We start from the raw sequence: 23402 nt of genomic DNA on the forward strand, positions 1-23402 counted from the left end.
CCCTTTAGAAATGAACCCCAATGCTTGGTTTGGCTTTTTTATGACCTTATTAACCTGCAACGCTACATTTAGTGATTTGTGTACCTGTATCCCGAGATCCCTTTGTTCCTCTACCCCATTTAGACTTTAGGAAATGCGGCAGCCAATTTGCACACAGCAAGGTCCCACAAACAGCAATATGATAATGACCAGTTAATCTGTGTTAGTGATGTTGGTGGAGGGATAATTATTGGCCAGGACACCGGGATAACTCTTCTGCTCTTCTTTAAAATAGTGCCATGGGATCTTTTTACATCCATCTGAGAGCAGATGGTGCTTTGGTTTAACGTTTTATCAGAAAGACCGCAGCTCCAACTGTGCAACACTCCCTCAGTACTACACTGAAGTGTCAGCCTAGATTTTGTCCACAACCTTCTGATTCCAAGGCAAGAGTGCTACCATTGAGCCACAGCAAAGAATGGGAAGGGCCAGCCAAAAGAAAATTCTCATTTCTTCCATTTACTACAATTTGTCCATTTGTTTTTTTTCAATTTCAAAACCTTGAAAAGTAATGTGGACAACTGGTCCAGGCTTCCCTTGTCAGCACTGCATCTGTTTGTGTTCCTATGGCACAGGACCAGCTTATGAAGAAAATTTATTTTAAGAAGAAATGAATAACTTTTATATTGCTCCATCCACAAAGTTGAAAAAAAATAAGTTATTGGACACTCAATGTGTTATCCTGTCCCAGTGTTGTTCAGAGTGCTCCTTTCCCCATCCAGGTCTTGCTTCATCTTCATACATTACAACAGTGACAACACTTCCAAGGTACTTCATTGGCTATAAAGTGCTTTGGGATACCCTGAGGTCATGAAAGGCACTATATAAATCCCAAGTTCATTCTTTTTTAGTGTTAGGGCAATTAGAGAGAAAAAAATTGCTATTGCATCACTCCTTGGAAACCATATTGGACACAAATGCCTTGTTTCTGTGGGGAAATTGTCCCTAAAATTTTCGACCTTGTTCTACACCAAATTCCTCCTTACCAGCCAGAAAGACCGCCTTTATCCTACTACATCATTATTCTGGACACAGGTGACCTATATCATCAAAACAGCCCATATTGTTTCAGCCAGTGTGGAGTGAGTTGGGAACAAGCTCTGGGTGTGGACACACAGACAGGTGGTAACAAGTTCTCCAGTGTGGAGAGAGAGCAGGACAAGCTCCCCAAACCCTTTCATAGCTTCAGAAGGCAGTCAGACTTATTCTAAAAATACATTTTGGATACAAACACAATACTAAGATGTTATGGAGCTGAAATTAGAGGCACACTGAAAAATTGTAAGAACTTGTTTTTGGTTATTAAATACATGATTTTTTCCTGTCCTTATTCAAATCAGCGGGACTTTGGCTCACACTGCAACCTCAGCATGTCTCACGTGGAACATTGATATTCATATATTAATCTTTATCTGACTGGTTCTGGCATGCTGGTGAGATGGTGACTTCAGCATATTGAATACATGTTCCAGACAGTGGGAGTTCTATCAAGGCACCATTATGGTTCCATCCATCGTCATTATCAGGCATCAATTAAGAAAAAACTGAATTCCATTTTTTACTTTGCTATATTTACTTATTTGTGCCAATTATGAATTCTAGGGGGAATTATGTACTGTGGATTCATGGCAAGTAGTTTCAGACTGTCCGAATTCATTTCAGTTAGAATATTTAAGACGTAGCAAACAGGACTTTCATCCAACTATCAGAGCTGGAACTTGCTCCCTAAGGTGCAAAAATAAAATACTTACCATACCACCCTTACACATTTTAATTAGTCAGTTTTAAGATATTTGAAAAAAACTTCTCTCTTTTGTCTTCTAATGCTATTGCCTAGCCAGAATCAGGCAGGCAACCTATTCAAAGACCTCCACCAGTTTCTGTATATACACAAGCCTGAGATGGTTTGCCCTCCATCATTGTGAGGAAACATTTGGCCTCTGTTCTGTGTCATTTTCTGAAAGCACAGCAGAGATTAAGAATTTGTGTGAAGATTCACAGGTGTGACCCGGCATCCTACCAATACAACAGAATGTCACCCTTTCCGTACTAACTGAGTTAACCATTTATCTGCTTTTTGTTTCCACTGTGTCCCAGGAGTTACAGGGGTATTATAAACACAACCTTATAGAACTATTTCATGTATAAAGCTCAGTACCTTAAACCATCACAGACTGGACTGTAACTAGCTCTTCAGGAACAGAAAAACTACACCAATGGCACTAATCAATGCAGATTGAAGTCTGTCTCTGATTTTATCCAAAGAAAAGTTTAGCACCTGTGAGAAAATTATCATTTCAATATCAGAGGATGATATTTTTTGTCACTGGTATGGTGGTTGCAAAGTCTGCCACAATACATTCCCCTCTCTCGCTAATGCTCTCAACTGTAAGGCTACTTCAGAATAAGCTCATATTTCACGTTTCCATTTAAATTAATCAGTGTTCTCTTCTCCCTCCCCCGTTTCAACACTCACTCTCTCTCTCCCTCTCTCTGCCTCCTCTGTCCATCTGCCAGTGTCACACTTCAATTTTCAACTTCTAGCTCCCTCTGACCATTTCGGGGTCGATTTACCCGGGAAATTGCGGGTGCATGGGGGCAGGGGGACTCTGAAAATCGGGAAATCCTGTTCGGGTTCGGAAGCTGGCTCCAACCCGCCAACTTCCGAGTTCCCTACGGACGCACCTGTGTGCGCGAGAATATCCCGAATCCGGAAGTCCCTCTTTGATAGTTAAAGAGCCAAATGTACCTCATTGAGGTACTTAAAGCACTTTACTTGTGACATATTAGGTAGTTGGAACGATTTTTAACTTACCTGGGCGGCTTTCCCACGGCTTCTGATTCACACCTGGTGAAACAAAAAGAAACAAAATAAATTAAATTTTAAAAATCATTGCACAAAGTTAAAATACAAAATTAACCTACCTTTCCGCTCTGATGTCCGATGTTTCCCTGTCCGATCTCTCCCTCTTCAATCCCTCAATGTCCCCCCGATCTCCTCCTTCACCCCACCGATGTCCCCCTGATCTCCCCCTCTTCACCCCCCACCCCGATCTCCCCCTGTCAATCAGGCTGGCTGCCAGGCGCGAAACCCGGACAGCACGTTAATCACCATCAATTACGATACGATCGCGTCAGAATTGGTAAGTTTTGTTTATTCGGGTTTGCCACGCACACCTTCACCACACCGCCCCCCTCCCCACAACCGCTGCCAACCCACCACCATTTCAAAATTGAGCCCCTGGTGCCTGTTTCCACTTCCCCACTCTCCAGATGAAGGGGAACAAATTATGCTCTCGGAATTGGGTAGCACCCATTGTCTTTCTAAAACTGTAATTCTAGTTCTGCCTCAGAGAGCAGTTAAGAGGCAGGGATGAAGTAAGTTTATCACATGGACAGATTTCAGGATTTTTATTGCCATGAGACCCGAGGCTCAGCCATGATTAACGATATCCCATCGAGAACGGTTGCGTCAAAACCCCTTGTGAGAGGAATGGCCATTGCCCTTGGCACTGAAGACTCAAACTGCTACTGTACCTAACAAGACATTGTGAAATCATGCGTGAAAACGGAAAAGTAATGTTACAGATGGTCAGAAAGGGAAAGACGATAGAAGAGAGACAAAAAAACAGGGAAAACTTTAATCTGACAAAGTGTTGTTAATAAACAATGTCTGAGTTTTACCATGTTGATATGTGTTTCTTACGTTCTCATTACAAGAATTCTCTGTTCTGTCCCTTGAATCACTTTTCTGTGTATCTGTAGCTGAAGTCCTTTCCCTGAGGTTTGCAGACAGTCTATTGTGTGACATCACAAGCTTTTGGCTGGTTGAGGATGTCGGAAACAAAATATTGCTGAAATGAAAATCCATTTTGCACAACTGACATAATTCACCAAAAGTATGTGATTCACTAATGATAAGACATGTCAGAAGCAAGAAATAAATGGCATTGGGAGCGGTATGTAAAACTCCAACTGTAATTCAATGAACAAGACTAGTCTACAGCTAGATTTTCACAAGTCAAAGTTTTAAGATGCACCCCTGTATGAAAGGCAATAGAAATCTTGTAAGGAACCCCAAAATGTTTATTCCATTTCCTTGCAGTGGCATTAAATATTTAAATTTAAGCTTTCACATTCCTTACTCTCTTCACTGCTCACTCATTAAAGAGAATACTTTATAGTCTCTCAAAGAGATGAGAGCCAAACCAAATTCAGAAGCCAGGATTACCAGAAAAGGGGGCATTTTTGGCTGGTTAGGGAATGCACAAAGTTGTCTCTACTTTGAACTATTAAAATAACACTGTTCATGTCTAGGTCAGGGAGTGGTGGGTACACAGAAAGATCTAGAGAGAGGGAACAGGAAGGAACTCAAATGTTGTGAAAAAAAATGATGGTGTTGAGCCCTTAGTGGCTGACAGCATTATGTCTTTAATGTTAACAGCGCATGCCATGGCCTGGATGAGTGGCATTGCGTATCATGTGATAAAATGCACTATGCCCTTTGATGCTTAATGATGTTTGCAAAAGGGTGCTATTGCCTTGTGATGTCACCTCAGTAGAACTTACTGATTCTTACTTTGCTGTTAAGTACAGGCTCTTCTCTGTGTGATTTGTTCAAAATTCCTTTCATCAGCACAAACCTATATTTAATCATAGAATCATAGAAATTTACGGCTCAGAAGGAGGCCATTCGGTCCATCATGTGTGTGCCAGCGGAAAAATTGCTATCCAGCCTAATCCCACTTTCCTGCTTTTGGTCCATAGCCTTGTAGGTTACAGCACTTCAACTGCATACCCAAGTACTTTTTAAATACAATGAGGGTTTCTGCCTCTACTACCCTGTCAGGCAGTGAGTTCCAGACCCTCACCACCTTCTGGGTGAAAAATTTCTCCTCAACTCCTCTCTAATCCTTCTACCAATTGCTTTAAATCTATGCCCCCTGGTTATTGACATCTCTGCTAAGGGAAATAGGTCCTTCCTATCCACTCTATCTAGGCCCCTCATAATTTTATACACCTCAATTAAACCTCCTCTCAGCCTCCTCTGTTCCAAAGAAAACAACCCCAGCCTATCCAACCTTTTCTCAGAGCTAAAATTCTCCAGTCCTGGCAACATTCTCGTAATCTCCTCTGTACCTTCTCTAGTGCAATCACATCTTGCCTGTAATGTGGAGACCCGAACTGTATACAGTATTCTAGCTGTGGCCTAACTACTGTTTCATACAGTTCCAGCATAACCACCCTGCTCTTGTATTCCATGCCTCGGCTAATAAAAGAAAGTATCCTGTATGCCTTCTTAACCACCTTATCTACCTGTTCTGCTACCTTCAGGGATCTGTGGACATGCACTTCAAGATCCCTCTGTTCCTCTATACTTCTCAGAATCCTACATTTATTGTGTATTCCCTTGCCTTGTTTGCCCTCCCCAAATGCATTACCTCACACTTCTCCAGATTGAATTCCATTTGCCACTTTTCTACCCACCCGACTGTGGCTACAAGAGCAGGTCAGAGGCTGGGTATTCTGCGGCGAGTGACTCACCTCCTGACTCCCCAAAGCCTTTCCACCATCTACAAGGCACAAGTCAGGAGTGTGATGGAATACTCTCCACTTGCCTGGATGAGTGCTGCTCCAACAACACTCAAGAAGCTCAACACCATCCAGGACAAAGCAGCCCGCTTGATTGGCACCCCTTCCACCACCCTAAACATTCACTCCCTTCACCACCGGCGCACTGTGGCTGCAGTGTGTACCATCCACAGGATGCACTGCAGCAACTCGCCAAGGCTTTTTCAACAGCACCTCCCAAACCCGTGACCTCTACCACCTAGAAGGACAAGAGCAGCAGGCACATGGGAACAACACCACCTGCACATTCCCCTCCAACACACCATCCCGACTTGGAAATATATCGCCGCTCCATCATCGTCGCTGGGTCAAAATCCTGGAACTCCCTTCCTAACAGCACTGTGGGAGAACCGTCACCACACGGACTGCAGCGGTTCAAGAAGGCGGCTCACCACCACCTTCTCAAGGCAATTAGGGATGGGCAATAAATGCCGGCTTTGCCAGCAACGCCCACATCCCATGAACGAATAAAAAAAACAGTCCATTGATATCTTCCTGCGGTCTACAGTTTTCTTCCTCACTATTAACTACACGGCCAATTTTTGTATCATCTGCAAACTTCTTAATCATGCCCCTTACATTTAAGTCCAAATTGTTGAGATATACCACAAAAAGCAAGGGATCCAGTACTGAGCCCTGCAGAGCCCCACTGGAAGCAGCCTTCCGGTCACAAAAACACCCGTCGACCATTACCCTTTGCTTCCTGCCACTGAGCAAATTTTGGATTCCATGGGCTTTTACTTTTCTGACCAGTCTGCTACGTCGGACCTTGTCAAAAGCCTAACTAATATCCACGTAGACTACATCAAACGCAGTACCGTCATCGACCCTCCTTGTTACCTCCACAAAAAATTCAATCAAGTTAGTCAGACACGACCTTCCCTTAACAAATCCCTGCTGACTGTCCCTGATTAATCCATGCCTTTCTAAATGACATTGTTCACCTGACAAAGGAGGAAGCCTCCGAAAGCTTGTGAATTTAAAATAAAATTGCTGGACTATAACTTGGTGTTGTAAAATTGTTTACAATTGTCAACCCCAGTCCATCACCGGCATCTCCACATCATTTCTAAATGACGATTAATACTGTCCCTCAGAATTTTTCCAATAATTTGCCCACCACTGAGGTTAGACTGACTGGCCTGTAATTACTCGGTCTATCCCTTTCTCCCTTTTTGAATAACGGTACAACGTTAGCGGTCTTTCAGTCTTCCGGCACCATGCCCGTAGCCATAGAGGATTGGAAAATGATGGTCGGAGCCTCTGCTATTTCCTCCCTTGCTTCTCTTAACAGCTTGGGATACAAGATTGGATAATTTAAGATTGGATACAAACAAACTTTTCTGCTTCGCTGGCTATTCTTGCTTCATTTTTGGATAGCCAAGAAAATTTCACATTTGTGTGGAATTTCAGGTGTTAAATGCACATTAAACCAAGTCTTTTGGGAATTTTAGCAAACTCTCAAATAATTATCAATGAATTAGCATGGAGAACCAACTTTGAAAAATGAGCAAAATTTGGTCTAGTACCAAGAGCTTCTGTGAAATTGCCACTGGAGAGTGAAGAGTTTAATGTAATCCTATCTTTTTAAACAGGGTGCAGTTTGTTACAAAAAACAGCAGACCTTCTGGGAGTAGTATTAGGACAAGAACATAAATTAATTTCAATCTCAGTCCATTTTAGAATGAAGTTAAATAACTTAAGTATGTCTTTGATCAAATATCTAAACAGATTGCTGCTGCTGCTGAGTGGTTGAAAGCTGCAGTTTACAGGTCATATTAATCATAATTAAATCAGTTATACAAACTAATTGGTCATCATTGTCTCACCCTTTAGTTCCAGCTATGAGAAAGCCACATGCTGACAAGGCAACTCCCCCGGAAAATGTAATTTCATAAAAATAACTTGCACTGTATCTAGAATGCACATTCACTGGTGCATTTAACTGTGCAGTAACAGTACCAGATGAATGATCACGAGTATGCTGCCTTCATGCAAGCAGTTTTTGCAGCTCAGGCCATTTATGCACTAGGAGAGTATGTAGCGCCCATACACAGCCTGAACTGCTAATTGTGAGAACCTGAAAAGAATGGGGGGTGTAGTGATGTCAAATTACCTCCGAGAGAGGGATAGAGTATGCTCCCTGCTTTTGAACGCTATCACCAGTTCAGATTGCCCAACTCCAAAAGTTGAACTATCCAACCAGAGCATATTCTAAATTGGTGGCTCACTTTCTACATTGTTGAGGACATGCTAAAGTAAGACATTCTAACAGATAAGATTCAAAGAACTCTTGTGCAAAGAGACATCAAACCTTTCTTTTTTTTCCATATACAAATCCTGCGAATAGAATCCAAAACTCAGAAAGGTGAGAATATTTTTTAAACAGTTGGCATAGTGAATGGAAATAAAATCAGCAAAATGCAATAGTTAAAAAGTTCACATTTAAACCCGGTAATTTGTCTAGTTTCTGCCAGAAAGCACATTATCCATCTAACAATGTAACCTGCATCTGGAATGCATTTTCAGATGTAAGCCCCATGGGTAATTTTTGCGTAAAGCTTGTGCGCTGTTTGCAAAGTGGGCACAGATTCTACATACTGCTCTGTTTACATGGACACAGATCAGCACGCAAACCTTAACAAAAATGGGAACTGTTTCTTCTTATTTATACAAATGAGCACAATTGTCACCCATCTATTCCCCTCAAAAGTTTATTTTCACAGTGCCCAGTGAGAGCTCCCGCAATGCACATCTTAGCAGATTCTGTGTCAGTCACCTCATTTCAAAAGTTATTTTTTAGCCTGTAAAGATTTTAATTATTTTTCCCAGGCACACTGCATATGCCTGCTTCTAAATGTCCAGTAGTTAGTATTCACATCAATCAATCACTGGGCAATTACATGCTGTGGCTTCTGTTTTTCAGTACTCTTAACACTAAGAGTAACTACATGGTTAACAAAAGAGTAACTACATGGTTAACAAAAGATCAACCCTCTTGCCAGCGTTCACAGGCTGCAGGTCAGAACTGTTAATCTGCAGAGCAGGGAAATGCAGTCACTTGGATATCAGTTAATAACTTGAATAATGCAGAAAACATTTGTTTAAGTAAAAGTAAGATTCTGTTCAGGGTATTCAAGCAATCGTCCAGCACTTGTGTGTGACATTTTAATAACATTTCAAATACCTGACCAGAGCACTTTGAAAGAAATATGCCACTAGGGATGACTAAAAGAATTGGATTTGGTTTGCGGATGTCCCCCCCACCAATTATTTTGGAAGTTGTTTGTTACGTAAACAGGAAGGCAGCCAGGCAACCTATTCCCAGGCCTTTCCTGATGCTGCCTGTTAATTCAGTTCTAGGAGATAGCCAAAGAGCAGCATAAAAAAAAAAGTAATGAGAAAAGGGCCATTCAGCCCATCAAACCCATTCCTTCCACAGCCTCTGTACAGTCTGTCCCACCAAGGTCTTTGACATGGTGAATTCCTGATTTCAGCTCAGTTATTCCGAATGCAAATAGCAGAATAGAAATCAAATGCATTCCACAGAGAGAAATGGAAAACTTAAAGAATAGCCATTGTAGGCAGTTGTTATTCAATTCTTTAACAGTTGACTATAGACATCATTGTTTCAGGCCTGAAGCATGAGTTCTGCCTGTCCTCCCAGCCAGGGAAGGTCTAAGGGAACTCTAGCAAAGGAAAAAAAAACTAATGAAATTAAATGTTATATATCCTTTAAAAAATGGAAACATGTGAAATGGAATTGACTGAACTAAGTACAGGCTGTTCCTCACTGTTCTAGGAAATGAGTCGGTCCTCAAAGCTCTCCTAAACCACAATCCCCTTTTCACCTTCTGGCACTTGGATATTTCCCATGATGACTTTCTTGGTGCCTGGAATATACAACGTAGCTCTGCATTGTGCTGCATCATTGCCAACATCAAGGAATTAAAAATTCCCAAAACATCCAATTTAACTCATTAAAGCTGTCATTTACAAAGATATGAAGTCGAAATCACTATGTAACTGGTTATAAAGCTAGAAAATCAAAATTAGTGTAACTATTAGAAGGTAGACTGCAATATACTTTGGGAATAGGATGTTGTCTTGCCACAATGTTCTTGGGCCTGTTGTAAGCTAGAGGGGAGTTATGGAGCAGCCACTGCTCTTATAGTGAGCTCTGAAAGGCCTCTTGACAGCAGATGCTTGGTTCTGTCACTTTTGCTTTCAATTCACCAGCCCCCAAACAAATACAAAATCACACAAACAAGCGTGAGATGACAATACCAGAGTTTCATTCCATGTTGATGCAGTTTCCCTTGGAGAATGATTCAAGATGAGGTATCTTGCAATAAAGCCACAATAAAAGAAGCCATAGTTTCTGTCGTGAGTGTTATTGCAATTCTCTAGAACTGGGATTGTATTGCTCATTTAGAAGGTGTTGCAAACACTTATTTCTGACTGGGGTGATGGTGAAATGCTAATGTGCTGAATATTGCCGGGAAATGTTGTCTACAAATGAGGCAATGAGTAGGAACTGACAATAAAAAGTGCCACTGAATTAAAGAAAAAAAATGAAAGGATATACTGAATAGAATAGAGACTTTGTAAAATATGACAAAAGCAGGAAGCGACAATAGCAGAGATGACAAGTTGAATTCCTTGAGTTACAATACCTACTCGTCTGTGTGTATGTGTCTGCACGTCTACACAAGTCTGTATCTGTGTGACTATCTCAAAATGGAGACCAAAACACCCATAATGTCTCACCCGTATGGATAAAATTCAAAGAAGCATTAGAAACATAAGGTCAAGTTTAACCTTCAGAGAATTCCACCTCTGTTTACTATAATAATAAATGTTGCTGGTGGTGTGTCTTTTCATTATTTTTGGTTCCAATGAGGATACTTTGTGCTGCTTTTTAAAATAGTTTTTAATATTTCATTTGTTTTTGGGTTCACAGTTGACACCCCACCTCCCTCTAAGTCAGATGGGGTGATAGACAGGGCAGTGAACGTATCCCTGTACCTCATGTAGTATGAATTACTAATGGTAGTGTGCTGTGGTAGAATTGGAATATTAGAAATTGTTGCAGCTGCAGTGGTAACTAAGATGGCCGACTGCTTTAATCTTCTCACATTGGCCTAATGACATAGCACAGACAGGCACTCATGAACCTGCCATCGATGTATTTCTCAAAGTAAATACCAAAGAAGGTTGTAGCATTTAGAAACTTCAAACATTCTTCAGCCAGTGGTGGATAATTTACTAAGCTTATTAACAGATTCTGTTAGTTCTGCAATACAGAGATCAATATGATTAGTTTTACAAAATCTTTCTGTCGAGGTGCGTGGGAAAGGTTGGGGGCATCCTTTTTGGATTTAGTATTGTTACTAGGCAATTTATCAACTGACCTGAAAGCAAAGCTTTTGACATCCACATACCTGCCATCTTTATGCAAACTCCTAATGTTGGATAATTTGGAGCGAATCCTAGAGAAATTATATTGTTTCAGCATTTCAACGAGTGCAAATAAAGGATTAAGGTAATCCCGCGATATTGCATTTTATACATGTATAAGTCATTCCCCTATTTTATGGGTATGACTTTGGCAAAACCTGACCAATTTGTACTGGTGTCCAAGTCTCTTCTCTACATTTAGTTGACATAAAAACATGCATTAAGGTGCAAATTATAAACTAGATTTTACAGAACATTAATGTTTACACCCAGTATTACTAGTATCACATTTGTAGACCTGGAAACCTCTAACAGTTTCATGCATCACCAGTATGTACTGTGCACTGAAACATTAAAGTTATTTCCTTCCCTGCGTACTAGTTCTGAGAGGACAATCTCAGTATCAAGCAACAACTCTTGCACAGACTTTCAATAATGGCATTATCAGTATCCATTCTCACCATACTGCTGCTTTCTGAGCATTTTTGCACATGTAGTTGGGGCTATAGGTACTCTAATTGCACTGTATCTCTTACTTCAATCATCAGCTACCATTTTAATTCTGTCCTTTTCCAACCTTTGCTTTTTTTTCTACATGCCAATGTGTAGCATCACCACTGAATGTTCTATGTGTTACTAAATAGATGACAGTATGGCTCAGTTGATACCATTCTTGCCTCAAATTCAGAAGGTTGCGGGTTCACACTCCAGTCTAGGATCTGAGCACATAATCTAGGTCAACATTTCAGTGGAGTGTTGAGGGAGCATTGCATTGTCAGAGGTTCCATTTTTTCGCTCAGCACTTAAATCAAGGCTCTGTCTTTTTTTTGAATAATGCCATGGGATCTATTATAAACACCTGAACAAGAACAGGGAGTTCTCCTGGTATCATGGCCAACATTTCTTTTTCAGCCAACACCACCAAAAACAGATTAATTGGTCATTATCTTGTTTCCTGTTCGTGGGACCTTTGTTATGTGGAATTGGCTGCTGCGTTTGCCTAAATAACAGTGACCGCACTTCAAAATTTATTCATTGGTAATGATGCTTCAATTGTACAATCCTTCTTCAGCCCCCATCTGGAGTATTGTGTTCAGTTTTGGGTACTGCAACTCAGGAAAGATATATTGGCCTTGGAGGGGCTACAGGGCAGATTCACCATACCGGGGCTTAAAGCGTTAAATTATGAGGACAGGTTGCATAAACTTGGTTTGTATTCCCTTGAGTTTAGAGGGTTGAGAGGTGATCGAACTGAGGTGTTTAAAATGATTGAGGAATTCGATACGGACGATACAGAGAAACTATTTCCACTGGTGGAAGAATCCAGAACAAAGAGAGCATCATCTTAAAATTACAACTAGGCCAGTTAGAAGTGAAATCAGGAAGCATTTTTTCATAAAGGGTAGTGGAAATCTTTACTCCAAAAGGCTGTGGATGCTAGGTCAATTGAAATTTTCAAGATCAATGGGTATGACTATAAAGGTACATGCAACTAAGGTGGATAAATGGAGTTGAGGTACAGGTTAGCCATGACCTAATAGAATGGCCGAATAGACTTGAGGGGCTGAATGGCCTACTGCTGTTCCTATGAAGTGCTTTGGGATGTCCTGATGATGTATACAATGTTATATAATGTAAATTCTTTCTTTAAACAATACCAGAGTTTTCCATTGGGAAAAAAGAAAATAGGTGAGGGGTGGATGTGTAATATAGTGAATTCTGCACCATTATATTTGCTTATGCCGCAGTTTGCAAGATGGATAAGACAATGGCGGGGGGGGAAACAAAACAGTGGTGACTTAAAGAGGCAATGAGATTGCAATTTCAAATAAGAACACCTGAGCTTGGAAATTATGCAGTTATGATCAGAAAACACTAACGTGTGTTTCAAATTCCTTGATCCCTAATTTTAACAGAGACATTAACTTGTTTAAAATAAACTAGCTATTGCTTCTGTTAAAATAGCAGATGGAGGAAATTGATAAAAACAGTTTATCATTTATGTAATAATGAAGTACGGCACAATGTCTAAGCTCTAGTGTTGTATTAGTATCAGACAGAAAAACCTGGTGCACCACTGAGTCTGAGCAAAAAAAACAGATTACCACTCATATTTACAATACTTGTGATTGTGGACCTCACACTTATGATGAAATTCTAGTTCAATGTTACCAGAGTGCTCAACTTAATTTATCAACTGATAAATTTCCTATTTATATTATTATATGTGCCTTCAAGTGCATGGTCTGAACATGGCTTCTATGATATATTATGACACAACATATTCCTTCATAGAAAAATGTCAAAAATCAACAAATTTATACTAAATACTGCATAATTTCAATTGAAGAGGTCATGAGGGAAGTTTGCACATGAGGTCATATCTCCACTGTGCACACACAAAGGCCTTCAAATTAACATTCTCTGTTGCCAATTAAAGTGGCTGGCTTACAGTATGCATTTTATATTGCTTGATTAATCTGAGATTCCTTCTAGTGTACTTTTCTCAGTTCATAAAAGCGTCCTGTGAAATACACTGATCCAGTTATAAGATTCCCAGCTGAAGCACTGCCTAGTCCACGCTAGTCATGATTCCAATGACTTCATGAATGGGGAGTGCCATTCACAGCCCATTCTCTTTCCTGAGAGAATCTGACTCTCTATCCATGATGTCACTCAAATAGAACTCAAATGATGCCATTGAAGGGCACATTCAGCATAAAATTTTCATTCACTAGCAACCACTGACCAGCAGTTTCAAAACAAAAATCAAGTAAACGAGACTGAGGGTACTGGTAAGTGTACAAATTTTGTAATCGGTGTCAACTTTTGTCTGATTACGCTCCTATGAAGTGACTTGGGATGTTTTGCTACATTAAAGGTTCTATATAAATGCAAGTTGTTGTTGTACATATATCTTAATTTGTTACATTTAAGATTGACAAAATTAAACTAAATACAGTTTGACTTTGGTGTAGAAAAGCCAGCAACTGTAATTGATAGCAGAGAATGTTACGTTGAAGTGCTTTCTGTCCACACAGTGGGGACATTCATTACCTTATGTCAACTTGAACATAAAATAAGCTACCTAGATGTCCCAGTCCATACAGGACAGTTCTTGGCTCTCTCCATGTGTTCTGGTATTCTTGTGCCTCAGTGTCCTGGAGTGACCATGGAGTGTTTTGATATCCTGGGGTTCCAGTGTGCTATTGTTATGGTGTCCTCATGTCTTGGTAATTTGGTGTCCTGATATCTTAGCAATCCAATCTCCTGGTGTTTCAGATTTGGCACAGCTTGATATTTTGGATTCTTGGTACCTTAATGTTTCAATATCCTAGTATTTTGGCGTCTACTATTCCCTGTTATCTTGGTATTCCAGTACCATGATGTTTTGATGTCTTCACATCTTGGATTTCAGTGCTGTGATGTTTTGGTTTCCCCATGTCTAAGTATCTTGGTGTTTCATAGCCTTGGTGTTTTGAAGTCCCTTTTTTTGTAACCTCATTTTGGTATTTTGGTACCCTCATGTCTTGGTATACCCTGATGTTCTATTGTTGTCCAGCTTTAGTATTTTCATTCTCTCTATCAACATGATATGCAATCCATTTCTTGCCACTTTATCTTTGTTCTGACTCCGTAACCAAAGATTGCCTGAACCCCTCTGGTTCTTTTGCCAATTATCTTAAATCTGTGTCCTCTGGTTACCGACCCACCCGCCAGTGAAGACAGTTGCTCTTTATTTACTGTATCAAAACCCCTCATAATTTTGAACACCTCTATTAATTCTCCCTTTAATCTTCTCTGCTCTAAGAAGAACAATCCGAGTTTTTCTAGCATATCCACATAACTGAAGTTGCTCATCTCTGGTATTATTCTAGTAAATCTCCTCTGCAACCCCTCCAAGGCCTTGACATCCTTCCTGGAGTGTGGTCCCTCGAATTGGATACAATACTATAGTTGAGGCCATTATAGCTGATTTTTAAAAGACATCTTGATGATGATGCCTACATTTCAATTGTGACAGCTACAAATATAGTATAAACTTAATTAACAGCTGCCATGTAAATGGGGTGAAGGAGGGTATGAGATGGCAGAACACCCCAGAGGTGAGCTATGCCCACATGGATCAAAGATTTTAACCCTTCCCATCAAAGATACATTTCAGTACAATTACTGGCTATTCCCAGACAGTTCATGAAGGATTTATACAGAAAAGGATTCTCAAATTGGTAAAATTCACCATTCTCAGGTACCAATTCCTCAACTGAGTTGAGGAAGTAACGCTGCCATTATTTATCATGAGTCATATGTCTAGTGTTGTGACATGTCATACTACTGCCTGCTATCTTACAACACTGTTACACTAAATGCACCAATCTGCTAATAATTTCATTTTCTGGTTGAATATTTCCAAATTAAATTAATCAAATGAATGTGTTAAATGCACTGATTGCTCTTAACACCTCAGCCTGTACTTCTGTGAAGGGCATTTTTGATGATCTGGTTGTAATATGTGGTGACAGATGTGACAGTCTGTTAGGAACATGCAGATCATCCGATGACTATTCACAGCCCTTAAAGGTTATTGACTTTTTAAGAAATCTTTACAGATCTGAAAGAAGTGATATGGCAATGCCAGATGCCAAACTGTTAAAATAATTTGCAAGAAATGATTCTGCAACAACTGTTTATTAATGTTCAACATGGTACTTCATAAAACTTTTCTGATCTATGTAAAGCCCACTTTGAAAGCTGTAGCACAAAGATGATTTAATCTATAATTAGTGGCAAATTAAAATGTTGTAACTTAATAACTTGGCAGTATTTTGGAACAAATGATCAAAGCAGGTTTGAAATGTGCTGTCTCTATTAAAAATCAAAAGGCACTAAAAGCTGAAATCATCCAGTTTTATTTTCTTGTTGCTCAAGTCATTATTTAAAAAGTTGTTTAATCTCCTAAATGCAATATAATAAGAAAGAAAGAGAAACTTGATTTGTCTTTGTGCAAGAATCTCTCTTTGGAAGAATATTCAATCTCCCAAATTGGATCTGCCTAGCCATGTTCCATTGCCCATTTGAGAGGGCAGACAGGTAATCTATTTTCCTGCTCCTTACCAAGGCTGCTTGTGAGCTGGCCTCAAAGAGCTGTGTGAGAATAGCTTGTGATGACTTGCCTCCGACAGCTTCTTCCTGTTGCCACATTTGTAAAACATTAATTCTGTGCCTAGGATGGGAAACTCACTGTATGTAGTCTATGGATGTAGCCACAGTTTGCACTCAGTCCATGTACAGGACCTACAGACATACTGCATAACCATTTAATTTGTCTACAGGCCCACGGATATTCCTGATCTAGTCAGTTAGTCCATGTGCTGAACCCACCACTGTTCAGGTTATCCGACTATTTGGATAGATCCAATCTATTTCTCAGGTGCATTATGCACATGTATTAAAACAATGAAATAGGAAACCTGATTTAACCAATAACAGTGACTTAACAGCAGGACCCTGCAGTGGGAGAAATAAAACCTATGTATTGTGTTATAAGTTTTACAATGTTAAATACAAAATGTATTTTATATGGCCAAGCTGTTAATAACAGTGACTTTTCAAATCGCTGTTACACATGAGTGAATATATTATTGATGTGTATCAGCCTGAACTGATATTATTATCTGCTGGCATAGAATGCATCTCCATTTAGCATGTGAGCACATGAAGGAGATTAGAATTCTACAGGGGCAAGCTGAGTACTGGTGTGTAGTTTTGTAAGAGCACTAGAATATAGGTTTGCACCTGTGATTTCCCCATATAATTTTCCCATCCTAGCTATGGTATTGATGGTGTATGAATATGAGGTGCTACAACACAAGAAGGGAGGAACAGTCAGAGGCACGTCATCACAAACCTTTTGAGGCCAATTCATAAGGAGCCTTGGTAGAGAACAGGGATATAAATTATCTAGTGTTCGCCTTGGCTCAGTCGTAGCACACTCAACCCAATCCAAGACTTGATCACATGATCTAGGCTGACAACTCAGTGCAGTACTGAGGGAATACTGCATTTTTGGAGGTGCCATCTTTCAGATGAGATGTTAAACTGAGACCCCCATCTGCTCTGTCAGGTGGATGCAAAAGAATCTATGGCACTATTAGAGGAAGAGGGAGTTCTGCTGATGTCCTGACCAACATTTAGCCCCGAACCAACACCAGCAAAAACAGATTAACTGGCCATTTATTTTGTTACTTTCAGTGAGACCTTATTGTGTGAAATTTGACTGCTGCGTTTGCCTACAAAACAAGCTTCTACACTTAAAAGTAATTCATTGACTGCTTTGGGACCTCCTGGGGAAATGCTAGATGGTATATAAATGCAAGTTCTTTCTTTACCTGCCTGCTCTCTTGACTGGGCAGTGGAACGTGACTTGGAAAAACTAATTTGTATTGGGGTGGAAGGTATATATATATATATATATATATTCAAAGAATTCACAAGCTTGTGTGTGTATATATATATGTGTGTGTATGTGTGTGCACATATATATGTCTGTGTATATATGTATATATCTGTGTTTGTATATACATATGTGCCTATGTATATATACATATGTGTATGTATATGTGTAGACATCTGTGTGTATATACCTGTGTATATATGTGTGTGTGTGTCTATATATATATACATATATATATATGTATTGTGTGTATATGTATGTGTGTATGTATATGTGTGTACATGTGTGTATATGTGTATCGATACATGTGTGTATCGATACATGTGTGTATGTGTATATATACATCTGTGTGTGTATGTGTGTGTATATATGGTGTATATGTGTGTATACACGTGTATGTATATATATGTGCGTTTGTGTATGCATATACATGTGCGCATGTATATATGTGTGTGTATACTTATGTGCATGTATGTGTGTGTGCGTACGTGCATACTTATGCACATGTATACATGCTTGTGAATTCTTCCAAACAAATTTTAATTTAAAATTTGGGAAATGTACACAATTCAAGTGTCATAGTTTTGTACATCTCACAAACTAACTTGCGCCGCACAGCAGTTAAAAGAGAAAAAGAAAGACTTCCATTTATATAGCGCCTTCCATGACCTCAGAATGTCCCAAAGTGCTTTCCAGCCAATGAAGTACTTTTGAAGTGTAGTCACTGTTGTAAGTTTCTGAGCTAGCTATTGCCTACTGAATTTGCATGCAAGGTGAGCAGTGGATTATACTGTCACTGGAAAGGGAAATATTGGGTGGGGTGATAATTCACTTAATAAGAACCCAACTCGAATTCACCAGCTTCTTGGATCTTTAATGGAACATTACAATAGTAGAGGGATGTGGGATTATATTAGACTCATACTACATATCAAAAGTTATCTTTTACATTTTCTTTTTTTAAAATATATTTATACCACAAAGCTTATCTTTTAACAGTTCCAATGTTAATGATTTATTTATATGACTGCCTACATGTTTAACTTTTGTTTTATAAGTTCTTTGCAGGGTGAACATGACATTTTTTACATTTTATTATGAAAAATATGAATTCTGATTATTTTGCTGTGTGAAAAGAGGCCTCTCACATTAGAAAAAAAGTTTTTAAAAGTGTTCAATAAAATATTTTAATTTTTTTTGCGATGTAAAGGATCAGTCCCCTTCCTCTCATTACTTTCTTTCCTACAATTTTTTGTTCCTGATCTATTCATAGGCAGTGTTCTGATCTAGATCTAAAAAGTAAGCTCATTAACAGACGTGTTCACAATTTCTTAATAAATGACCAGGTATCAGACTCTATATAGGAACTCCTTTGGATGCATGCTGGGCAAAGTTGGGAGTGGGTGAAGGGGCGGATGAAATGCAATGAGTGGAGATCCACTTCTCTGTGTCATTGACTGACTCCCCAGACCTGCTTGTCTCTTTCGAAAGTGAGTTGGGGAAACTTGTAGTTGGATCTAGTGATTATGAAATTTGCTAGTAGAAGTGGTCTACGATTCCAAAATTACTTCTGAATCTAAAGTCATCTGAACTAATGTAGTTCACATCTACTAAAGTGCATTATATTTCACTTAGTTTGAAAATCAATTCAAATCTCGGATGCAATTATTCCAGGTAAATTCAATATTGGGTATTCACAGTACCTGGAATGATTAAGTAGTGCTGTACCTTTCACATAGGCTCCATTTGTTAGAAAGAACTTGTAGGATGTCCCAAAGCCCTTCAAAGCCAATTAATTATTTTGAAGTGTAGTTATTCTTATGTAGGCAAACCTCAGACAATTGGCACCTGCAATGAGATAAATGGCCAGCTATTCTGTTTTGGTGGTGTTGGTTGAGGGATAAATGTTGGCCAGGACTTTGGGAGAACTCCCCTGCTCTTCTTCAAACAGTGCCACCTAAACAGGCAGTCAGGGCCTCAGTTTGACATCTCATCTGAAAGACAGCCACCTCCGATAATGCAGCACCCTCTCTGTACTGCACTGGAGTCTCAATCTAGGTTATGTGCCCAATTCCCTGAAGTGGGGCTTGAATCCACAGCTTTCTGAGTCAGAGGCAAGAGTGCAACCACTGAGCCCAGCTAACACTTGAGCTGAGGCCCTCAAATTCTGCAAAGTGGTGTGCAGAATCCAATGAAATTTACCAATGTCTCCAAAAATCTATGTCAAGCTCTTCCATGAAATTAATCAGTTTGCTGCAGTTTCATGCAACTTCTGGGTCTCAACAAATATAAGCCATCAAAAATGTAATAAACATGATCGCAGTACTATGAAATCTGAATTCCAAAATGGCTTGTGCAAAAGATAGATTCAGATTCACAATTGCTTGAAATTTGGATTTAATTAACTATCAGGACAATGTTAAAGCATCACTAGTAACAATGTATAGAATCTCAGTATATATATAAAAGAGTTGCAGTCATCAGACAAACTGCAAGTTAAAAGCTCTCATTGTTTCCAGTGGGAGGGAAAATTAACCTTTGATCTTTGACTGAGATATAAATAAAGATAAAATAATACAAACTTTAAATCATATAAATCAGATATAAACAGACTTTAAATCTGCAAAGACCATTTGTCATTGAATGTTTACACAGACACATATGGAGGACATAATTGAACAATCTAAACATGACTTTCTCAGCCAAGTACAAGCTATGAGAGCCAATCACAGTGCCAGTATGGAGGTCACTGTGACTTAATTACCAATGATCAACACTTCCACATCACAATCAAACACTGATCTTCAGAAACGGTGAGCAGCTTATACACAAACCCTTCTCAGTAATACCAAGGCTGACATAACTCAATCTTAAACACTGCTGCTGATGTTTGTTGTTGTTACTTTATTTTTAATTTTAAATTCAATTTAATTACCTGCACCTTGGCAAGTCTACTTTCAATCTGTCTGCAATCTAACTTAATGTTCTGCGTCAGCCACATTAAGAGTTCATTCCAAGAAAACACCAGCCATTTACAACACACTCCATTTCTTTACATCACTGGTACAGTCCACTCCGTCTAAGTGATTCTTTCTATTAAGTGAAATTCATTCCAAACCATTTTCTAACTACATGCATTGTATTTACTGCTGTAGAGTTGTAAATTCCTGTGATCCATTTTTTTTCCTCAAGATTGAGTATATTGCCAATATGGCAAACTAGAAACAATAACAATATGAAACGGTTTACATTTTGGAAGCTATTCTGCTTCAGTATGTTAAAAAAAATTGTGCAACAGAATCATTTTACTAATATTTAACAGTGAATTCCTGACAAGCAAATGCAGTTTTGAGGCAAACAAGCTGTTCCCTTATCAGGGTTTGACTATATCACAAACAAAATATTTCAAGGACGTGTCTAGAACATGCATCAACTGAAAATGTTAAAATGAAAATAATTAATGTTGTAAATGTAACACAAATTTAGCAGTTAGTTGGCTAAGTTACATTGAGCTGCTGAAGAGGTTAATGCTGCTGCTGCCTGGTGCTCTAGTTTGATTCTCTAATTTCATGAACAATTAATTGTCTCCACAAAGAGAGTTTATCCTTCCTTCATAGATGAAGATCTTGCATTTCACTTGATTCTCTTTAAATCTTCTTTTACGTATAAAAACCTCATTGCTGTCCGGAGCAGTGCATTGGTAATGCCACAAGAGTAGTAAGAAGTGCGTTTGTGTGCCCAACTTCCCACATGGCCAGTCTCTGACCCTATCTGTATCGTTGTGCTGAAGTATTGAGTTGAGATCAGGCACATTCCCCAAAGGACAGCAGGGAAAATAGGAGGGTGCGTCACCCTAAGTTTGTTCTCACTCACTGACTTGCTGCAGGCTGAAGGTGAGATATACAGGAACCTAATGAAGGATCTCCAACCAAAATATGATTCCGATCTTTTCTCTTTTCAGCGACTGACAGACCTGCCATGTATTTTCAGCATTTTTATTTCAGATTTCCAGCATTGGCAATTTTGTTTTTCCTTTTCATCCTTGTGAGCCATACCTTAAACCAAGGAATAAAATGTGCAGCCAGGGGAAAACCTAAAGAGCATTTTTGAAAAATATACTTTAAAACTACATCAACAATGAGACAAATTGATAATTTACTTAATTTTGTCAGGGTTCTTTTACTTTATCACAAAATATCTCAGCTTTGATTACTTCCCTCCCCCTCCCTCCTTAAACAGCAGGATTGTAAACAATTCTTCTTTTTTTTTTCTTTTAGTTTTCTTTTAATTTAATTCAAACTGTGTCTTATCAAAATGTATCACAAATGTTAAGAGCTCAAATGTTGGTGCATCTGATCCAAGCCAGAGAATCTGCAACTTCCACCTCATTAAAGGAAAGCAGTTTTAATGCACGCATTAGATAGGGTAAAATTACATGACACTCAATTCCTACTCATTGAATAACGGATTTGCCCCAACATTTTATTCACTTAGCGGGACCTCCAAGCAAAATATTCCTAAAGCTTTTCTGTTGTTTTACTTTTTGTCTTACATAAATGTAATTGAATATTTTTTCAAATCTTGCCTTGTCTGAGCAAATAATAAAATTTGTATAATTTATATAGAAGATAACTAGGTGTGATTTGACTGTAAATCTGATGACATGCATAATATGAGCAATACAAAATGGCATTGACTTCACAGGAACTTACAACTAGACTGATAATTAACAGAACAGAATACAATGAGTGTCAATAGTTTTGACATTTCCATGTCTAATCATTTAATAAAAGTATTCACTTACCAGGCATTCACTTAAGTGGAGTGAACTGTACTAAAATTACAAGCTTGTGAACAGCATTCTTCAAGTCTACAATATTTATTTATGTTTTACAGTAAAGGTTTCTGCAATGAAATTTAGAATCCAAGAAAGAAAACAGAAAGCAGAGGAGTTTTGTATTCAAAGATAATCTTCTTCTAGCTGAAAAAAAATGGTATTTTGAGTTTAAACATTTCCAGTTGTAGTCATTTGTGCCTGAGAGCATTGTCAGAACTGAGAAATAAAACTTTTTTTTTCTGGGAAAAAAACAAGCAAAAAATTCCCATGTGAAAGCCATGCTATTTCTGTGACATGTACACACTGTATTTGTGCATGAAGTGAACTCATGTTTCTGGAAGTGTTTTAGACAACGTAGCCTATTCATTCAAATTATGTACAGCACAAGAGCCTTTCAAAACCGGATAAAATCATTTCCAAATCACAAACAAACTGTCGATTATGTCCATGTCTACTTTTTAAGGTAGATTTTTATCCTCGCTTAAGGTCGACCCCTACCTTGGGCTCAGCTTGTCGGTGCTGTTTTGGGAGGTTATTATGGATGTGGGTTTTAAACGAGAGAAATGGAAGGGAATGGAATGCTTTCTGTAAGGCTGCGGTGAAACGCTTTTGGATTGTTTCCCAGCTGAACAGTAGGGTTGCAATACTTGAAGATTACTGTATTGTGATTTACCACTTAGCTGGTGACTTCATAGGAATTTTATTATTTGCTATAAATGCATGGGTTTAAATGTGTGGTTTGTGATGTACTCTAGGTTAGCATACTCTTGAAAATTTCAAAGCTGAATAAAATTATATAGAATATATATACTGGTGCTCAACATGATGTACAACTAAAGCAATTCTTGAGATTGTCTCTCTTTTAGTGTACGTGAGTATGTATCAACTTTTCTGAGTAGAACTTCATCCCATTAAGTGGATAAGCTATTTGCCAGAAAGGTGTACTTGCTGGTCTAGAATAAACAGTGAATTAGCGTCAAT

At 38.9% G+C, this 23402-nt stretch overlaps 1 long non-coding RNA gene across 1 annotated transcript in view; it reads right to left on the reverse strand.

Annotated features, from left to right (window-relative positions):
• The window catches only part of LOC137323274 (uncharacterized), a 71975-nt gene extending 48995 nt beyond the window's left edge, over positions 1-22980 (reverse strand). The window contains exons 1-2 of the long non-coding RNA XR_010963330.1: positions 22920-22980; positions 2855-2887 (exon numbers count right to left, since the gene is read on the reverse strand). This is a non-coding gene — a long non-coding RNA (uncharacterized lncRNA). The remainder of the gene's footprint in view (positions 1-2854; positions 2888-22919) is intronic.
• Between the last annotated feature and the right edge of the window lie 422 nt (positions 22981-23402).

This window comes from Heptranchias perlo, chromosome 7 (genome assembly GCF_035084215.1).
Source record: "Heptranchias perlo isolate sHepPer1 chromosome 7, sHepPer1.hap1, whole genome shotgun sequence".
NCBI classification, from domain to species: Eukaryota; Metazoa; Chordata; class Chondrichthyes; order Hexanchiformes; family Hexanchidae; genus Heptranchias; species Heptranchias perlo.